Raw genomic sequence first — 22,367 nt, forward strand, 5'->3', positions numbered from 1 at the left:
AAAATTTGGCTTTCCAACTTAATTATTGAGAGAAACCTTTTATTCACATTTTAGAGGATTTATGGGGGAATAGGTCTACTAGGTCAACCTATAACCCCCAAAAAAACTTATAAAATTTTACTTGTTTCCCAATCAAGGAGGAGATGCTAAATGAAAAGTGGAATCTAGAATACTAAAAGTCAATGTGGGAGCCCATAAATGCTAAAATGGGGCCAAGCTAAATGCAAATTTCATAGAGATGCAATCTTAGGATGATACGTAAGGCATCATCCTTGTGTGGATGCAAGCATGTGGACAAAAATGTGAAAGGTTAAAAAATAAAAAAAATAAAAAAAACTATATTTAAAATAAATAAAAATTTCCGTTGTTCATTCTTTGTTTGCCTAGAGATTATTCTCTATATTTTATTAATAGAAAAACTATTAAAAAAACCCAACAAAAATACGACCTTGCCTATATAAGCAAAGACTAATAATTGGGAGTTTGACGAATACAATGTTAAATAAATGAATTATGTCTATTAGTAAACATAGCACCCTAACGAAACCTCACACAATGTAGATCCGTATTGAAAGTAGCTAAGTTAAGAATGACCTTAACTCATGCACATTACCTGATAAACTAAAATCCTTAATCAAATGGCCAGACAATAAATGTAATCTAGATATGATGGTGCATGATTTATTAATAAATGTTTAATTTAGGGTTCATACACTTATATCACCTTTATTAAAATCAACTCAAATTTAGTGGGAATTTAAACAATTTTTTAATACAATGTTCTCTATTTATTTGCATTTGTTGTATTCACCAAATATTTTGCATTTGACAAGATCCTATATTTTTTTGTTTTTCAAAGCATGGCTTCTTCAAACAAACTTCTTGTAATAGATCATCCAAAGATGTCACATAAAAAAAAAATTGTACTATTAGAGAAGGAACACACAAATGTCATCTCCACAACACCAAATCCTCTTCATCAATAAAATATTATAGTAAATATATATAATAAAAAATCAATCCAAACTAATTTTAAAGTAATACTTAGAAACACATAAAATATAAGATAAACACGTTTTATCTCTACATTATAACAAGTGTTGCGGGCAGCTGTAGTCCCTGCCTTCCATGGTGTGAGGATAAAAATTGGAAGTGGGTCAGCTTGCTACTGAGAAATGGAAGAATGAATGAGTAGACAGGAGAATGAATAAGTAGATGGGAAAATTAAGTTTGATAAAAGTGTAAAATTGATAGTTCCACAAACTGATTTTGGTAAATTAAGTCAGTTGCATAGACTATTTCTCTTCTTGCATAAAGAAGTATTCTTTTGGAAAAGGGGATATCAAAAAAAGAGTTGTAGATTTGGCAATGTGGAAACATAGTTTGCTACCAAAATTGTAGTTTTGGGACTCAAATGTAGAGATGACTTTTACATCATTCTCATTGCCATGTTAACAATCTAAATTTATTTAGCATGGATTAAAGTCACAACCTCCATATGGACCCCTATTAGGTAGACCAATTCAAGAGGGAATTGATGTAAAATATTCACAAATGAATACAAAATAATCATAAATAGCACCATAAACATATAAAACTCAATAGATAATTAAGAAATAAAAAGCAAATGTCATGTTTGATAAACACATAAAATAGTGGCAAATAAGATTTGTATAATCCAGGACACTGAGGAATATGCAAAATATAAATTAGTTAGGGAACTTATAGGGAAATTTTGTATGAAAAACAACTTATAATAATTAAGAACTAATTGATTCATTTTTTGTAGTTCTATTTTGAATACAACTAAAATAGGATTTACATTTGTTGAGGTCTTGAGAGAGCCAGTGCATAATATAGAGAAATATAATGAGTTTATTTTTATAGCTGGCCATTAGCTGCCCATACACATGGTTTTGTCCATATAGATGACAATTAGATTTTTATACTAATTGACACACTTGTAGTGACTCATTAGACACCTTTATGTTGTACTAACATAAAGTTTGACTGTCTTACATATTTTGCACCTTCAAAGATTTTGCTCCTCTATTGCTTCGGTTCAGAGACTCACTCTAAATATTTGCCTCCTTTGTCTCTCAAAATGCAAATATTGTTACCCTTTGGATGAGGACTTTCTTCTATTTCTAAAGGTTTGAAGAACTCACACTCAATTGATTCAACAATGTAGATAAAGATAAATCAAATTCAAACAAATAAATCTTGGTATGCAATTTCAATTTGGGGATTTGGCACCATTTCAAGTTTCCATTTTTAAGTTTTATTTCCATCAAACTTTTTTGCCTAAAATTTATTTGGTTTTTGTTTTGGGGATCTTTAAAAATAATGTCAAAAGCTTCCACGTTGTTAAATCTTTTGTGCATTGTCTATGAATCCACATTTTCGGTGCACATATCTGAAGCATTTTGAACCATAATATGTGACAAAAATGCCTTAATTGGATGTCTCATTATATGTTTTGAGGCTACCATTTTGGCACAAGAAAATAAGATACACATGGAAATTGTATTTGATAAGAGTTTCAACAGTTGTTATAAACACATTCATAGTCTGTAGTTCTTGTGGATTTCTCCTATGAGACTCCATCTCTCTATGGCATCTAATCAAACTATTCTTATAACTTTCTTATTCATTGTAACTTCATAGGTATATTTTCTTGTTTCTAGCTATATTATTTAATAGAGGTCATCCCATTCATGATGCTTCTATACCTGTTGATGTACTAATACAACCCACATTATGTTGGAAGTGTATTAAAACATGTATAAGAATATTATAATAGCCAAAAAATATTCTTTTGAATAAAATTATGAGAAGCTACTACAGGCTAGCATTTAATTTGGAGAAGGTAGAGAAGAAATTCCAAGAGATGTTCAAAGGGCCACATTCTTGTCTATTTAGAGAATGATTGCAATGAAATTCATCCTTACAATTGATTTTAACCATCCCCATTCCACCAATTATTGGACATGATTGAAATTCTCTTTTAGTTGTAGATATTGTGTGTTTTTACTTTGTCTTCATTGTTTGTGTAGAACTACATCATGCTTGAGTTTTTTTGTGGAACTAGACACAAGTGTGAAGGGCTTTAACTCTAAAAATGAATGTCAGCAAAGCCTAAATATTTTAAAATAATCTACCACTACTTACAAGTAGTGTAAAATACAAGTTTCAAATAGGTACACAATAAATATTGCAAATTTGAAAGATTAAAACCTAAGAGTTCCTCTTCAATAATACCTTGTTGAGAGGTCGATACTACTTTGTAGATGTAGTTATAGTTCTATTTACTATCATGAAACAATCTAGTAAAAGAAGACTGAGAATTTTCTACTGTTGACAAGGAATGATAGATGTTCTATGACTTTTGCACACCATTTTCTAAAAATTAAAGAGTGTTGAAAGAAGTAATAATATTTTTTAAACAGAAAAATATGTTTGAAAGTAAAAAATCTCAACTTTGAATATAAAGGACCTACAAAGTAGTTTAAGGTGAAGGAAGAAGACTACCTATCAAAGAGGAAAATATTTTGGTGGCTTTGCAATTATTTCTACGAAAAAAATAAGACCATGGGAAATACCTACAAGAGTAGCGGAGGGAGAAAAAATAAATGAATGAATTTGTCCTAAAATTCAACAAGTGAATGCATTGAACCTATATGCATGTTGTGTAGAAAGCCTCTTCCCACCAAACACACATACTAGAGAGGCAAGTCCCCTCCTTCCCGATGAGCAATTGTCCATAACATCAAGACAAACTAAAAAGTATATCATTCTAGAATTGTCAAAAATATCGACATGTTCCTCTTCACATGGATGACACAACACACTCCAAGCACGTGTGTTTTCTTATACGTTGCTTAGTATTTCAACTGCACCTGTGCTTGTACACACATTGCTTAGTATTGCAACCTTTTAAGACATTTGTCATTTCTATGTTTTTCTTCAATTTCTTAGTGGAGAAAATAAAAATACCACTAGAAAAAATAAACTTAGCCAATCAAAAAATAGAAATAAAAGAATCAAAATTCATTTTAATAATAGAATGGAAAAGAAACTTAGGTTAAATGGTTGTTGCACGACTTTAAAAATCTAAACTAATATAGAAAATGCAACTGAAAACTTTAGTCTCCTGTCTTTACGGCATGGACTAAGAATGGCAATTTTCTATTCTTATTTTAAATTAATTTTAAATACTATATTACTTTGAATATATAGATAGAGATACCAACCCATTTATAAAAACCATGTCATTTAAAGTAAAATAAAATAAGTTATGGTTCTTGTACGAGAGCTTTTTGGCCCTTACTCTAAAGCTTAACTCTCTCATATTATTAATCCATAACTGCTCAAAAGTTTGAAATAGAATAAATCTGTGTGATAACTATAAATTGAAAGCGATATCCCCATCAATAAGATGCAAACAAGTGACGCAAGCGTCATAGTTCCTGCCATTTGAATTTTTAGTTTAAACAAAATAGAAGAAGCAATGTTCCCATTGAAACATTGATAATTACTTGCTATGGTTTGAACAGTGTAAAATAGCTTATTTGCATTAGATAGAAAATCTAGCTTGAGATAAGATGGTGCCCTAGTATATTAGCACCAAATTCAAGTTTTTATAATGTTCTTAAATAAAATTTAATAAATAAATAATTATGAATAAAATAAAATCTCATATATTTATATTAAATTATTGTGATTAAATATTTATATAAGTATTCTAGTTCACAATCAATAATTGAAAAAGTAAAATAGAAAATTGAACATAATAATATAAAATACTAAAAATAAAATAAAAGCTATATTGAAAAATATTAAGATTTAAGTTTTATTTCTTATATAAAGAAAATAGTCAACATGTCGTGTCATTGATATAATTACTTTATGTTTAAAATAGTTGTAAAAATGATTTTCTATGGTAAAAGAAGATTTGTATGAATAATTAATGCAAAGATAACATAAACTATCATTAATGCAAAGATGACATAAGCTATAATTAATATATGAAAAGTAGAGTGTACAAAAAATATGCTAATTTTCTATGAAGAAAATTAATTTTAGTCCCTACTATTTTTGCTCTGAGCCAATCAAAGAAGAGATAAATTATTTTGTTTAAATCATTTAAATAGATGGAAAATTTCAAACTATAGTTGATAGACATATATGTTAAAAATTCTTGACTCTCATTGGCTAGTTAAAAAGTTATAGCAACTAATATGGCATCTAATGGATGCAATAGTATCATGCCATGGCAGGAACTAATAATTGGTGGGAATGGAATTATCATAAAAGACAAACATTGAATAGTTAAATAGGAAAATCATGATTCATTTTATCATTTGGGGGAAAAAACAAGATTTTCATGTATTTAATTTCTGCAATCGATTTTATAGGATTTTTCTATTTAATTTAATGGTTTTGAATTTGTATTAATTATTTTAAGACGAGCTTCTCTAGATCGTAACATATCCATGGGTGTATAAAATCATTAAAATTTAGAAGTTTGAGGTTTTATTATAATTTTGTTAATAATTTTTTTAAAGGAAATTTAATTTTCATGAAATTAAATAGGTAGAACATTTTTTTGTTGTTGTTGAATGTTACTTCACTTCTTTAACTAAGAGCTAAGGATTGAGGGAATATACATTCCTGCATAATCCATTTGGGGCACTATCCCTCAATAATTACTTTTTGATGTTAGAGCCACACATTCTGCGAGACTTGATCTGTGGGCTCATTTAGAACCATTCAACTTCACCACTAGACCAAAGGCAAATCGACATGTAGAACAAATTTGAATAAATAAACATTTATTTTTTCAATTTTATGAATTAATATTTTTTAGTAAATTTGATGCAAAGTATTTGATGAAATTTATTGGAAAGATTCTTTCTTTTATTTATAGTTTAACTTTCATTTAGTACAACTATAAATTGAAGGCGACGTCCCCATCAATAAGATGCAAATAATTGGTGGAAATGGAATTCTAGTAAAAGACAAATGTTGACTAGTTAAATAGGAAAATCACGATTCATTTTATCATTTGGGGGAAAAAACAATATTATCATGTATTTAATATCTACAATCGATTTTGTAGGTTTTTTCTATTTAATTTAATGGTTTTGAATTTGTATAAATTGTTTTAAGATGAGCTTATCTAGATCATAAAATATCCATGGGTTTATAAAATCATTAAAATTTAGAAGTTCAAGGTTTTATTATAATTTTGTGAGTAATTTTCTTAAAGGAAATTTAATTTTCATGAAATTAAATAGGTAGAACATTTTTGTTGTTGTTGTTGAAGGTTACTTCTATTCTTTAACTAAGAGCTAAGGATTGACGGAATATCCATTCCTACATAATCCATTCGGGGCGCTATCCCTCGATCATTACTTTTTGATGTTAGAGCCACACACTCTACGAGACTTGATCTGTGGGCTCATTTAGAACCATTCAACTTCATCACTAGACCAAAGGCAAATTTACATGTAGAACAAATTTGAATAAATAAACAAAAATATTTTTTCAATTTTATGAATTAATCCTTTTTAAAGTAAATTTGATGCAAAGTATTTGATAAAATTTATTTGAAAGATTTGTTCTTTTATTTATAGTTTAACTTTCATTTAGTACAACTATTTCATCTAAATGATAGCAAATATTTTTAAATTCATTTATATATCAATAGAAAATAAATATACATATGCATGTCGATCCTTCATATAAATGACTTGGAAGAAAGTGAGAATGCCATGAGATTGAAGTAAGCAAAGGGAGGGGTTGGCTTCTACTCTAAAGATCCCTATATTTGGAATGAAGTAAGATTGACACCAATCTTGAGAGGAAGTGCAATCCCCACTCTTTATTTCACCAATCTAAGCTAATAAAAGAAGTAGGCATTTTCCCTTCCCCATTGCCCCAACACCCATCATGATCATTAGTCATGATTACGTAAGTGTGGGTATCATTATATTACCCTTTCTCTCATGTTTCCTTTATGTTGTTTCTTGGATAATCTAAATAGTGTGCAATGTATAGCTATTGAGATTAAGATTCACCTTATAAGGGAAACTTGAGAAGATAAAATGTCAGAATAACTACCATACTTACTAGTTTGATAGTTAGATTCAATTGAAAATGCATCTAAGTGTCCATCTTCTTACTTTTGTAGTAAAAAATATGAATGATCCTACATGCATGTATATTTTTAGCATGTGAATGTGGGGCATGTACAAAAACCCCAAGAATATATGCCCTTCATACAATAATGAATATTATTCTTTGCTAATTAATGATGGTATGCCAAGTATTTCTCTTTGAATCATCAATACTTATGAATTACATATTGTTAGTCTTTGTCATTATTAAGGGGAAGTTGACAGCCCCCATCTTGATTTATCAAGAAGATTAATATGTATTGTAGTTTGGTGGAGTCCCAATCTTGTCTTATGTAATGTTTGAATTATATATTTGGAAATAAAAGAATATCGTGTAGTTTGTTCTCACTCTTGAATACAATTGCTTCAACTTAGATCAATGTATATATAATGATATTTTCTCATACCCACAAGTTTGAAATCAGCACATCTTGTTGACCATTACACACGAGGACCATTACATAAAGTTATTTGACCTCTAGATTTTAGCATAATATCCCCCTTAATTTTTTTGTATTGTATTTTGAAACATGCAATTCTAATGATTTAGCATGTATTTGTTATGTAGTAAAATCAAGTCATTTTCTACAAATAAATATTTCAAGGACCAAATGAGGCTTTATTATCATAGCTACGGAAAGGATTAGAATGTGATGGTAGAATGTTCGGGTCTATGAAAAGGAATTGATACGAGTTTTGTTGTGGAAATAATTTGGATAAGGGGGACTATGAAGTCCACTTGTGTAACATTATGGGGTTGTTAGGCAACCTAGTGAACTTAGGTCCCATCCTCTTTATTGCAATGGAAGGAAGATGACCCACTAGGTTCAAAGAGGCCTAAGCATTGAACATGTGCAATGATCCTTTACTACAATGGAGTGTTCCTAAGTAAGTATGAGTGAACAATGAAAGGTTTAAGGCTAAAAGATAGATATAAGAATGCATAGATTAACAAAGAGAAAAAAGATCAAATTTGAAACTTGAAATAGAGTCTAAACATTGTAACCAACCTATAGATTCACTTTTTTGTTACTTTAGAGGGAATATGGTCACTTGTTCAACTTTTTCTTTAGACTAGTTTGACTAGGTCAACTTCTTCCTTGCACTTTCCAATGATTTTAGATGCAAACTATAGTTTAAATTTTGTATTTTTCATATTTGATCCCATAATTGCTACCACCTATTCCTACACATAAAAAGGAGAGGAAATGTGTGGTAGAGATTAGTTTGCCTCAACAAACCCCAATTGAGGAATCAAACTTCAAATAGAAATGAAATATCCATAAATGGAAAGTGAGCTAATGTGAAGCGAAGGCTAGATTTGAAAATGTAATAATTATACTTTCGCAAGAAAATACGGTGTCACAGAGTTTATGGATATTATTGATAGAGTCTCGAATGTGCTTGTTGGATCTTGGATTATAGGGAATAATTAAGAACACCTGTCATAAATGCTTAGGTCTAAAAATATTCTACAAATCTCTAATGTTGCTATGCTTTATGTTTCTTGCCTTAAGAAGGAATAACTTTGCATTGATAATCATGTAATTAGAAAACGGTCTTCTTGCATGATTGAGGTCTCCTCTTCTTATCCTTCTATTAGAATCTGAAAAGATTAACAACCCAAAAAACTAGTGGAAAGAGTAAATGTCTAAACTATGAATGCAAATGATACAAAATCAAAATAGCATCATAGAGTTAGTCTCCAAGAGAGTAATGCAAATGTTGGAAGTAAAATAGCATTAAGAGGATGCAAAAACAAGAGATGCAAATACAAGCCAGGTAGCATGCTTATATAGGCTAGGAAGAGGGAGGAGGTGGCAACACCAACCAATGAGGAGCAACCATCTATCGGACTAAAGATAGCAAAGTATCTTCTCAAGATAGCTAATGGATGCTCACATGTAGGAAGGTGACACCTCACAACCATTCACCTAATAAGACATGCTTTATTAACCTAAGCGAAATTATTAAAAGTGTAGGAAAAACCTAGCAAAATAGGAAAAATAAAAAACTACACTAACACTCCCCCATAAGCGAAGCTTAGGTGGATGTAGAAATGGGTCCCAGCAAGTCAAGCCTGATGAGGTACCCATGTACATAAAATTCCCCCAAAAGAGAGAGAAAAGAGACTCCCCAAAGAAAATTAGGACTCCAAGTGAGAGGAAGAGGGCCCCCCAAAAGATGAAGCATCCCGTATCTCCAACAAAGCTTGCAAATTTTGTCTGGTAGATCCACTTACATCGAACAAGTTTTCTTCCCTTAGGAAAAGGGACAAGATCCCAAGTGTGGTTCCTCATCAAGGAACTATACTCTTCCTGCATAGCTGTATCCCACTCAGAAATACCAGAAGCCTCATGAAAGGACTGTGGATTTGAGGTAGTAGCAATGAAGATATGTAGAGCATCCTGGAATTGTGAACGAGTCTGCTTGGTGTCTGATGGATCCCCAACCAAATCACCTGCAAACTGCAAGGTCTGTCTAGCCCAAAGTGGACCAGAAGATGGAGAATCTAGAGGAGAATCATCAACCTATAAATGATGACTAGGAGAGGAAGGAGGTGAGTCCTCTGAATCACTCTCTGCATCAGAAGTGGAGGTAGAAGACTGCTCAAGTGAATCTGACCCATTAGAAGATCTATCATGTATTCCAAGTGACTCCAATGTCAAAGTAGAAGGCAACCCTATGACCATGCTCTGCTGGTTAAGCTGATGCAAGTAGTAGAAGTTAAGATGGCCAAACCACTCATGCCATAATCTACTCACATCATTAGAGTGAGTGAGTGAAACAATCAAAGGAGGATCAAGAACAAAGTGAGAAAACATATAGAGTCGTGACTGATGATCTGCTCTCCCAACTGCAACTGTAGAATCATTGTGCAACTTATGTATCTCCACTGAATTAGGAGTGAACTCAACCCGCTTGCCTAAACCTGTGTGAGTGATCTGGTGTACCGATAGGAGATTAGTTGACAATGAGGGTACACAAGGAACATCATGGAATGTGCCATCCCCGACATCAACAGACCCTCTCCCACACACCTCAACAAGAGTGTTATCACCCATCAAAATAGAAGGCATAGTACACGGCTCCAAGGATGCAAGTTCTTCCTTAGATGAAGCCATGTGGTGTGAAGCACCCGAATCAAGAACCCAAGTGGATGGTGAGGAAGCAACTGCAAAAAGGGCCTTGCCCTTTCCTTTCCCCTTGCTGTTTTCTTTTTCCTTGTTAGACCCTTCATTAGAACTTTGTTTGATAGACTCAGGAACATTGATATTATTCTTCTCAAGAATGTATGTCAAGTGATCAAGTTGTTTCTGCAAACATTTATGTTCATCATGACCAGGTCTTTCACAATAGGCACATTTGACCTTTTCTTTCTTAGGCTTATTGTCCTTGGAAGATGGTGTATCAATAGTTGCTTTTGAAGAAATTGATATCTGATCCTTCTTCTCCTCGCTATTCTTTTGTTTCTTGTCCTTACTATTCTTGTTACTACTTTGTCCTTGTTGTTCTTTTGTGCCTTGGTTAGCAACCAAGGCATGCGACTTAGAGGACTTAAGAGTGCCCATCTAGATTAGCTTGTCCTGTTCTTGAGTGAGATTGACAACAAAATCATCTAAAGATGGCATGGTGAATTGAGTACCAAGTGCACCCTTAGTAGCATAGAAGGTAGAGACAAACACAGAATATTCTGAACTTAGCTTAGAGAGAATACTAAGAATCAATTGTTCATCTTTCTTTTCAATTCCACATTGTTTTAACTGCAGCCTTAGTGATTTTAATTTGGTGAAGAAATCTTGGATTGTGTTGAAATTTTCTGGACTTAAACTAATTAATTCATTTTCCAACATATGACCCCTCATTGAATCTTGTGTGCCAAATAGTGTCTCTAGCTTTGTCCATACTTCATTTGGTGTATCCAAAGACTCAATGTGAAATAGCAAGTCAGGAGAAACAGACAAACACAATGTTCCATATGCCTCATCACATTTGTTAAACCACTTAGGCTTGTCTTCATCTTTAGTAGGTTCAGTTTCAAGTCCCATAGTTATCCTGTTTAATCCAGCTTTCTTTAAGTGAATTGTCATGCGTGATTTCCACTCAAAGTAATTGTATGGAGTTAGGATGGGCATATTTGTTTGATCCATGATGAAGAAATGCAGAGAATAAATGCTAAAAAGAAGAGAACCCAGCTACGACAATGCCCCCCCCTTTTTACTCAATCAAAGAACCCAGCTACGACAATGCCCCCCCCCCCCCCCAAAGAAATATGATTTGGCACTTTATTTTAGTGCGTTTACAACTACCACTAGAAAGAAATACTTAGTGGTCTTGATTTCAATATATTACAAACCCTCGTGAAGAGCATATGCTAGAAGTGAAATTTGGGCACAATAATCAAGGAAACAAATAGCACCATTGCGATCTACTCAAAAAATCATGCACTTTCAAAAAAAGAATCGCCTTGATACGAGGTCGTATGAGAAAGTTATGATCCTTCAAAGTTTCCAAAATGAGAACTGTGCATAGTCACGGTAGAGAACCTACAATTTCTAAAGAATTCATGCATGAAAATCAAAAAACAACTCCACTAGTGGATAGAGCACAAAAAAAATCCAAGTTCATAACAAGAATCATCAAAATCGGAGTCCGTATGAGCAAGAATGAGACATTTGAAAATTGCGTTCAAATTTGCGACTGCCAACAGAGAGAGGTATGGTTGTAGCCTTTCATGCTTGATTTTGCAAAATATACAGCTTGCATGCAAAATCTAAAAGATACCCAGATGGTTTTTCGGGGCTGCGAACAAAACTTTAGAAAGCATTTTTCTTGTTGATGTACAAAAGATACTGCTATAGTGTAAATTAGACGCCTTTAATAGTAAAAAATGGCTCAAAAAATCAAAAAATGACCCCAGCAACCAAAACATGACATGCAAATGTTGGATCAGCTTCCTAAGTCCATCAATGGCATGTTGGAACCTGCAATACTGATTGAAAACTCCAAATATGCAAGTTGGTTGTCAGATTTGAGATTGGAACCCCAAAGAAAAATCGTTTTTGTCAAAACTTTTTTGATTCTCAGGATCATCCAAAGATGCAAGAGAAGAGCATACTTCATTTTTCAAAAAATAACAAAAAATTTTATTAGCCCCCCTCCCCGAATCTCTCAAATAAGGAAACTAAAATCTACTCTTGCACATAGAAAAGCTCTGATACCATGTTAGAATCTAAAAAGATTAACAACCCAGAAAACTAGTGCAAAGAGTAAATGTCTAAACTATGAATGCAAATGATACAAAATCAAAATAGCATCATAGAGTTAGTCTCCAAGAGAGTAATGCAAATGTTAGAAGTAAAATAGCATTAAGAGGATGCAAAAACAAGAGATGCAAATACAAGCCAGGTAGCATGCTTATATAGGCTAGGAAGAGGGAGGAGGTGGCAACACCAACCAATGAGGAGCAACCATCTATCAGACTAAAGATAGCAAAGTATCTTCTCAAGATAGCTAATGGATGCTCACATGTAGGAAGGTGACACCTCACAACCATTCACCTAATAAGACATGCTTTATTAACCTAAGCGAGATTATTAAAAGTGTAGGAAAAACCTAGCAAAATAGGAAAAATAAAAAACTACACTAACACCTTCAATGAGGGAAACACACTTGTTACAATGCGAAAGATTGCCCTGAAAAGATTCCTTTGATGTTTGGGATGTGAATTTGTATGAGAGATCTTGAATTCTTATGTTGTGATCTTGAATTATTTCTTGCTTGATATCATCAATGCTTACTTTATATCATAGATGCTTACTTTATTGATGTCATGGTTACTTAAAATATAATGGAAAATGCAAATCAATGGTATACCACCACTTTACACATGCATTGAATGGGGGCCTAAATTATAACCCCTTTACACTAAATCTCATTAGTACAACCCAAGTAGAGGAAGGGGTGCTAATTTAGGATCTAGTGCAAAAATCAATGTGAATTCTATGGTCCTTTCCATCTATGTAAGAATGTAGAGATGGAAATGAGGTTTGTATGCAAGAAAATAATAATATATACTTATGCAATGATAAACATAAGGTAGTGGATCTAGTGTACCAAAAGTAAATGCTATGAGAGAAGGAGAAATGTGGAATCACCTTAAGAGTTTGTAGAGGAAGCAACATTAGAACTGTAGAAACCCTGCTAGACTGTACTGAAACTAGAAATAGATTGATATTTGGAAACCTAAGAGCTAGAGTTTTCTCCCATGAAAATTTGAATGTTTGAGGAATGCATCAAACTTGAGGTGACCTATACCCAAAAGAGCCAAATATCAAAGTCTCGGGACAGTGACTGTAACTACACTTTTAGTTTTGCTTCAAAGGAACTCTATTGGCACAATTCATGCTTTTAGTTAGTTCATATTTTTAGTATATTATTGCCCATATTGGATTTTTGTCCCTTTTCTTGGGTTGTATCCCATCTTCATATTGTTGCCCTTTTGTAATTAGATTATTGTCAAATCATGATTGTTGTCTTGTGTTTTGTTTGAGCAGTAAACTCTAAGCAAGTGGTTAAAAACATGTGTATTCTCATTACACCTCTAATAAGATTTGATATGTGCTATTACATCATCTTGTTGGTTTGATACCCATCAAAGTTTTTTCCCTTAACTAGATTTTTCTCGAGAATTGATCTAGGTGGATTTCTCCACTAAGAATTTGAAGGTTCATAATGCTTCCAAAAATAGTGCCAAAACAAAGTGCTCAATGAATCAAACCTAACACAACTTAAATGAAGTCAATCAAAGTTCATTTGTCCAAGTTATTGACAGTTGAAGTTTGAAAAAAAGGTTAAGATTGACTAAATCTAGTTGAATTTTGCAAATTTGGTGCAAATATTTGTTTAAAGGATTTTGGCCTTAGATCTACTCGTTCCAATCCACCTTCCTCACCACTACACCACTACAACACACACTCGTTTGATGATGGAAGTGACTCTAGAAGAATTTAAATTTTTGTTTCTAGCACCTATGCTAATGAGCCATTCTCTAACCTTGATATGGAACAGGTGCTTTGTATACTTGAAAAAGTGGGAGTAGTGATGAATTGAGCTCATGACCTTCTCCCACCATGCACACTTAGCAAGTTCCTCTAACCAACTTACCACTAGCACATTTCAAGATGTTTAGTGCACTCACTTCATTTAAACAACAATGGTGGCTACTATAACTATAAATGGTGGGCCATTCCCAAAGATCTCATGATTGGAAACAAGTCAAAAAAATTGGTGGTAGCTATTTTTTGATGGATTTTATCTTTAACAAATTCATATCCAATAACTATGAAATTTGAAATTTAACCACAAAATATTCTAAGGGTTATTTTTGTGGTATTTTCAAGCTGTATGTTATTTTGAGGGAATTTGTTGTTAAAAATGGGAGATTGTAAAATCATTCGGTTAAACACCAAATTGAGTAAACTTCATGTATAAAAAGGGGTATGGGATTGTAAAAAGTTAGTGTTGGATTTGGAGAGAAATTTGTCTGAGTGCTCTTCTAGGCTTTTGAAGATTATAATCTTTTTTAGGAGAGAGCTTAAAGCTCAATGCAACCAAATGTTGAGAAATTGATGTCAAGCTATTGTAATTATTTTGGGAATTGAGCAAAGGAGAAATCACTCTTCTTAGAGGACTAGGAGACATAGCCATGTTGGTGAACTATGTAATCCATTTTCATGTTTTCTGTGTTCCTCCTCTTCTCTTTTTCCTAGTTCCATCAACTTATTATTGTGTTATGTTAATTATAGTTTCATTTATTTATTTTGAATATGTTTTTAAGACCTCTATAAAAACTTTTGTAATAATTAACATTCACATGTAATAGCGATCGATCCTAACATAAAAGGATAAAAAAAAAAATATTGGTGTTATGCATAATGGTTTATCTTGTTTTGAATTGGATTATATGTGATATGTGTTGAATGGTTTAAATTTTTTTATCTTCTCACAATTGATTAACCTATTGGAATACCAGGACCACTGAAAGGGGGGTGAATCAATGATCTATGAAACAATGTTAGATGTTTATTTTGAACCAATCAAATAATGTATGGTCACTTTTAGAAACACAAGGTGTTCATGTATCAAAAACATAAGGGAGTGTAAATAACAAAACATATGCACACATTGACACCATTCTATAGTGTAAATTCTCTATGGGTCAAAAACCACTTTCTCGCATTTTTTTATTATTAAACCTCACTTAACAAAACTTGTACCTCACATAGCATACATCTCATAATGGCCTCACATATTCAAGGTAATGCCTCACATAACACATATTGCCTCACATAGCATTTTAGACAAACCCACTTCCCAAAATTACAATGAAAATAGGTTTTAATAAAGAAGAATATTTTATTTTGCATACATAACATTAACTTTAAAGTATCATAATAGAAATCTAACACATACACTCTTCATTTCTTTTGTTCTTCATCTACATTCACAAACATGCACAAAATCAAAACATTCAAATGCACATTTTATTCACAAACCAATTTGCAATCCATACATCAAAAGTATGCATATGTATTCTTTGAAGTTCTTGTAGCTAAAAAACATAAAATCTTCAAATCTTTAAATCTACACTTCAACTTAAAATATATCAAAATTTTCTCATCAATTTGTACTTCCCATCACCAAAAAAACATAAATAGTCTACAAAAATAAAATTTAGAATTCCTGCTTTATACCGATTTGTATTTTTGTTGAATCCAACTCCCAACTCCCAACCAAAATTTGAACCATTGATTCTCAAAAAAAATTAAGCATAGCCAAGCTGATCAAAATTGAACAAATTGCCCATTCTTCAAAGCAATACATTCAATTGATTATGTATTGAAATAACTATATAAAAACATTAAATGCATTTGAATAGTTAGTCACTAAAAAAATAAATCAAATCTATTATAAACATCTAAAACAAAAATCTCAAATCGGATAAACCTGATTGACTTGGCAACCTAATATTCATTTCGTCTTACTGTCATTTTTTATGACCATAACCATTCTTCAAATTGACTTGTTATTAAACTCAAATCTGTAATTTGATCATTTCTTCGCCTTGCACAAACACTAGTACTTTTCATTTTATAAGTAATCTATTAGCACCAAATCCATCATATACTTCTCCACCTTCCATTCAACACTGCATTGCATACAACACCATCTTTATAATTTACAAAGTTCATTTATCTTTGAAAATTAACAACTAGAAGAGAAGAGTTTTTCGCTCTGCTAGGGTTTTCTTGCTTCATGTGAACTTTCAGTTTTTTTTGCGTACGGCCTTTCGCTTGCACTCCCCTTTTGTCTGCACTTGTCATACCGCATTTACTGCAGGAGCTTTAGGTTAGGATATAATGGCTCCGGCCAGTGGTGAACCAATTGTTTCTGGTGTTCACGCTATTGCTTCAGACTGCCATGGCGCCGCCACCGAACAAACACCCGCTCAAGTTTTTCCCAAAGGTTTTCCATAAGGTAATCCTGATATTGTCCTTCCTTTGCAAGAATTTGATGTTGCATGTGACTGGTTAGAGCAACATACCTTGATAGGGTATTTTTTTGGTAGGACTCCCCCTGAAGCTATGCTCAGAGAATGGGTCAACAAAAGCTAGACTCCTCATGGAGTCCACTTTGACGCTGTGCAAAACCTTACCAAAAGTTCTTTTTTATTTCACTTTGCTAACCCGTCGCAAGCAGATGTGGTGTTTACCAACAACCCTTGGTCTATGCGTTCCTCTCTGCTTGTTTTTCAAAAATGGTCCCAAGACTTCTCTGTCTTGGATGATAAAAAGCTTAGGGTTCCTGTTTGGGTCGAATTCCCAAGTCTACCCTTGCCCTGCTGGCCTTTTATTGAGTCTATTGCCCAAGCCCTTGGCAAAGTTGTTATCAAGGAGCCAGAGAAATTTTTTAATGCTCGCCCTCAGTGGCGTGTTTGCATTGAAGTTGATCTTTCTAAAGATCTCAAGGATTCTGTGGAAATCTAGATTGGCGCTCAAACCTTCGCACAGAAGGTGCTTTACTTGAACCTACCTAACACCTGTTATAGGTGCCAGTCTGCGGAACACAAGATTAGGGATTGCCCTTTGGCTATGCCTAGGGTCAAACCCCAGCCTAAAGCAACGCTTGTCAAACAAGTTGAAGGAAAAAAAGAAGAATGGGTTACTGTTGGGCGCAAAGGTAAGCCTGCCTTGAATCGTTTGGCCCCCAAGCCATCCTATGCGATAGTTACTGCGATTCCTCCTACTTCCACTGAAGTGTTAGCACCTGCTAGCGTGGAGACGCCAACAGCTTTTGTTGCACTTGTTTCGATTTCGCAGGTTTCAAACCCTGCTAGTTCGTAGGGGATTAAGGCGGCCACCAGGGCCTCATCCTTGGCTAGGGCTTGTTCTCCTCTTGTAGTCTCTTCCATAGTACCACCAGCAACAAGGCATTCTCGCAGTCCTTGTGGACATGCGAAGATATCAGGGGTCAAACGACAGGCTGTAAGTCCAGAGGATTTCCCGTTTGACTTTCACCCGATTTCTACCTTTTTGCAGAATAGTTACTCCTCTCTAGAGGATGAGGATGATATGGAAGAGTTCTCATGAACTTCCTCTCTTGGAATATTCGAGGTCTTACAGACCTCCCCAGAAAATTCTATGTCCGGGATACCCGTCATAGACTTGGGAATTTAGATTTTCTTTGCCTGCAAGAAGTTAAGATTTTTGGTTTTATGCTTTCTGCTGCATGTCGCATCATTTGGTAGGATAGCGTCATGTTTTCTTCTCAACATGAAGTTGGCCGAGGTGGTGTAGTTACTCTCCTATCACCTCGCCTTCATTCTGCTATTATTTCGCACAGTTCTGACCCCACACATCATATTATTTGGCTTTTGCTTTCCATTACCAATCATTCTTTTGGAGTCATTAATGTTTATGCCTCCAATGATGTTGTGGAAAGGGCACAAATGTGGGTTTGGCTTGCTGACAACCTGCCGCCAACTACTTAGGTCCTGTGTGGGGACTTCAATATGGTTGAAGTGGCCTCTGACAAAGATGGCATTCTGCCTTTCCGTTGGACAGCTGGGGAAAGAGAAGCTTGGTTTTACATGTGTCATAAATTGGGCCTTTTTTATCCTAATACTAGCCGCCGTCATGATAATGGGGCCTGGCACACTTGGTCCAATTTTCGAGCTAGTCCTGATCGCATATTGAAACGTCTTGATCATGCTATGATCTCGGTGCAATTTTTTTTTTTCCTTTTCTAAAGATCGTGATCTACTTGTTATTCCCCTAACAGATGTGATGTTGTCAGACCACTATCCCATTTATTTTGGCATTTTTTGGCAAACAGTTGTCCCCAAAGTGGCCAAGTCTCAATTCTTCCTCAACACGTATGTGCTATTGTATACCTCCACCATCTCCCACATACAACGTGTTTGGAATTTGGAACCACGTCCACATTCCCATCGAGGTTGGATTCAATGGTGGAATGACGCCATTACCAGAACGACTCATTTTTTGCGCATCTACGGGCGTCAGCTGGCAATTTTTAGAAAACGGTCTTATGAAGCCAACACCCTTGCCCTCAAAAAAGCCTCTGAAGCACTCACCTTCAACCCCTTTGATGTGGATCTTCAACTTCAACTTGCCAAGCTTCGCCATGAAAAGAAAATTGCTAATAACTATGTTGCCTGAGGAGCTCAAATCAAAGCCCATCTCCACTGGTTGGAGGTTGGTGACAAAGCCTCGAAGGAGTTCTTCCAGGCTCTCCGACCTCATCATACCAATGTTGGGATTAAAAAGATAAAATAGGGAACTGATGTTCTTTCTAGTCTACCTAACATCCTACAAGCTTTTGTTCTTCACTATGAGAACGTTTTTGCTTCGCAGGGTCATTCGGTTGCTCAGGAGGAGGCTCTCAGAAAGTGTATAACTGTTACTCCAAACCACCTCACGATTGAGCAACGCGCTTTTTGTGAGCAACTTCTTTCCCTCTGAGACCTTAAAGAGGCAGTTTACTCCATGGTGGATGACAAATCCCCTGGGTGTGATGGATTTCCCTGTGAATTTTACAAACATCTTTGGGAGCAAATTGGTCCTGATCTGCACAAAGTCTATCTTGAAGCATACCATTCTAAAAGCTTAGGAGCGATCATAAATAAAGGCAATATTAAATTCATACCTAAAGCTGGTGATCCTGAGGACATCTGCAACTGGAGGCCCATCACCCTCCTGAATGTGTCTTATAAGATCATTACTAAGGCGCTCTCTCTCAAAATATACCATATGCTTCCTCTAATTGTGCGACCTGAACAAACTAGCTTCATCAAATCCAGGTATATTCTTGACAACATCATTGATGTCTGGGAAGGTATGGAATGGGCCCGTAAGTCCAAGCAGCAGGCTATCTTTTTAAAGATAGATTTTGCTAAAGCCTATGATCACATTGAATGGCCTTTCATTTTGGCTATGCTTCAAGCTCTGGGTTTTGGTCCCAATTTCCTTCAGTCCGTGGAGATGCTCTTTGGTGACGCTCATGCTTGCATCACCATCAATAATTTGCAATCTGAAGCTTTTGGACTTTTTCGTTCCATCAGATAAGGTTGTCCGTTAGCTCCAACTCTTTATGTCCTTGTTGCTGAAGGTTTTGGTTATTTACTTGCTCACTCTGTGTCTTCAAGACTAGTCCATGGCATTTCCTTGCCTGATTCTTCCTCCCAGTTAGTCAATGGTCATTTTGCTGATGATTCTTTTCTTACTCTTCTTGAAGATGAAGAAAATATCAAAAATGCTTTAAATTGTCTTGACACTTTTTGTCAAGCCTCTGGCTCTGCCATTCAATGGCATAAAACGCTTTGCTACCGACAGTCTTTTTGCCAGCTCCACCTTGGCTCAGCCAATTCCAATGGAAATGGGTTACCCATGGAGAATTTTTTTGCTTTCTTAGCATTCCCTTTGCTTTCTAGGCTTCCCCTGTGGAACTTTGGAATGCTGTGCTTACAAAGATTAGCAAAAAGCTTGATTATTGGATCACTAAGCCGCTTTCTCTTGCTGGTAAATTTCAGAATTGTTCTAAGATTTTGGCTGCCACCCATGTGTATTATTCTTCTTGTTGGGCTCCCTCCAAAGCTTCCTATGTCAAATTAGAATGTTTGCTCAGAGATTTTCTTTGGGCCTCTGGTTTTGACCATCATGGTTTTCACAGAGTTGCTTGGGATTTCTGTTGTCTCCCAAGGGAATCTGGGGGTCTCGGCCTGCTTTCCACTTGAAAGCAGGGCCTTGCCCTCTGTGCTAAATGGATTATCAGAGCTATTTCTGGAGATGAAGCTTAGAAAATTCTTGTCAGGCATTGCATCTCTTCAGGCTTCCCTATTAATAGACTGGCGTGGAAGGGGATTGGTTTTCAGACCCTTCTTACTATGCGTGAACGAGTGGTCATATAGGGCTCTTTTATTATAAAGAGCATCTGGAAAGCTGTTAAACCTTGGCTTTGTTGGGCTAGTGATGAGTTTCGCAATGGGCTGTCCTTAAATCAATAGAACATTTGGTGGTCTCCCCTGTTTGCCTTCCAGGGTATTCCTCTTGCCAAGACTCAAGGTGCCAGTGCTCTGTGTTTCTTTAAACGTGGCATCCACACTACCAAGGACATTTTTTCAAGAGTCACCATGAATTTCAGGTCATGGGAGGATATGCTAGTTTAATACCGCCTTGTTCGTGTCGATCGCCAGACTTATGACCTTCTATTGTCTTCCATCCCTGTGCACTTACTTCATAAAGTGGGGATTCAGTCTGTTTGTCCTTGGTGGTATGATTGGAAGTGGTTTCCTGCCACTCCATTTACCAATTATAAGCCCAATATGGGATACAGATGGCTTTTGCCCCACCTTCCGATGGTGGACATGCTTAATCAATGGTGGCGTTTGCATTCTTCGCTTTCTCAATGGAGAAAATGGTTCGACACCATTTGGAGTGCCATTACAGAATGATGCAGCAGCATCTTGCATGGGAAAATTATTGGGAAAAAAAAAAAGTTGAAAAAAAATAAAAATAATAATAATAATAATTGTGGAGGAGAGAGAAAGTGACGAAAATAGAAAGAAAATAATTTAAAAAATTGAAAATAGGAAAAATGGAGAAAAGAGAAATTTCTATTTTCAAGGTGCATGGGTGGCATAAATAGAAAATAATAAAAATAGTTGTCATTCCATTAATCGAGGTGTGTAGGTGGCATTTTAGAAGTTTGTGGAAAGTTCCTTAAATCATGTATTTAATATTTATTGGGTGCTTAGTTGTATTTGGGTGGGAATTTAATATTTATTTAAAGGTAGTTGTATTTACCTTTTATCTCACATTGGTTGTGTTTGTAATGTCTTGGGTTAGAAGTGCCTATTTAAGAAAGGCCTATTATCATTTGTAATCAAGTTCAAGAAATAGAAGCTCAAGGAGAAGCTTGAGAAGTAGAAGCTAGAAGGCGTGAAGACTTCAAGGTGCAAAAGCTCTAAAGGTGTAGCTCTTCAAGTAGAAGCTCTTGGTGTGAAGACTCTTATTTAGGATTTCTCTTATGTTGAAGAAGTCATATCTATGATATCAACTTGTGGATGTTGTAAGAATTTTTCAAGTATAATAAAATTGTATTCATATTTTTGCATTCTTGGTTGTGAGTTGGTAGGGTGGTGTGGCCCTCTATCAAGTGGTATCAGAGCAGGAGATCCTGAGTGTACAAGCAGATCGCTGACGTGTGAGGCGGTTTGTACCAGGACCTTGGTTGGGTGAAGTTTATCATAGTAGGAGTTCTTGAGCGTGTAAACAGATCGCCGAAGTGTGAGGCAGTTTGCACCAGGACCTTGGGAGGACATGCAGATTGATCGATGGATGCAGAGATGGATGACTAACTTGTTGAGGCATGATTGTGGCGAGCTGGTGGATTGAAAATCCGTTGTCCTAGACTTTTGATGTGGTTCCTAATTGTTCATGCGAGGTGGCAGGTTGTGATCTGACTTGCAAACAATTTGGTTGTCACAAGGAGCGTGGGAAGGATTTGTTGCAGAGGGTTTATGAAGATCTTGGGAGATGGCCCTGAGAGGATTGGACCCTAAGATGATTGCCAAAATCCATGATATAGTGGAGAGGAATTTTTCTA

The sequence above is a fragment of the Cupressus sempervirens genome, chromosome 9 (assembly GCF_028749045.1).
Source record: "Cupressus sempervirens isolate cs-2001-9-10 chromosome 9, ASM2874904v1, whole genome shotgun sequence".
NCBI classification, from domain to species: domain Eukaryota; kingdom Viridiplantae; phylum Streptophyta; class Pinopsida; order Cupressales; family Cupressaceae; genus Cupressus; species Cupressus sempervirens.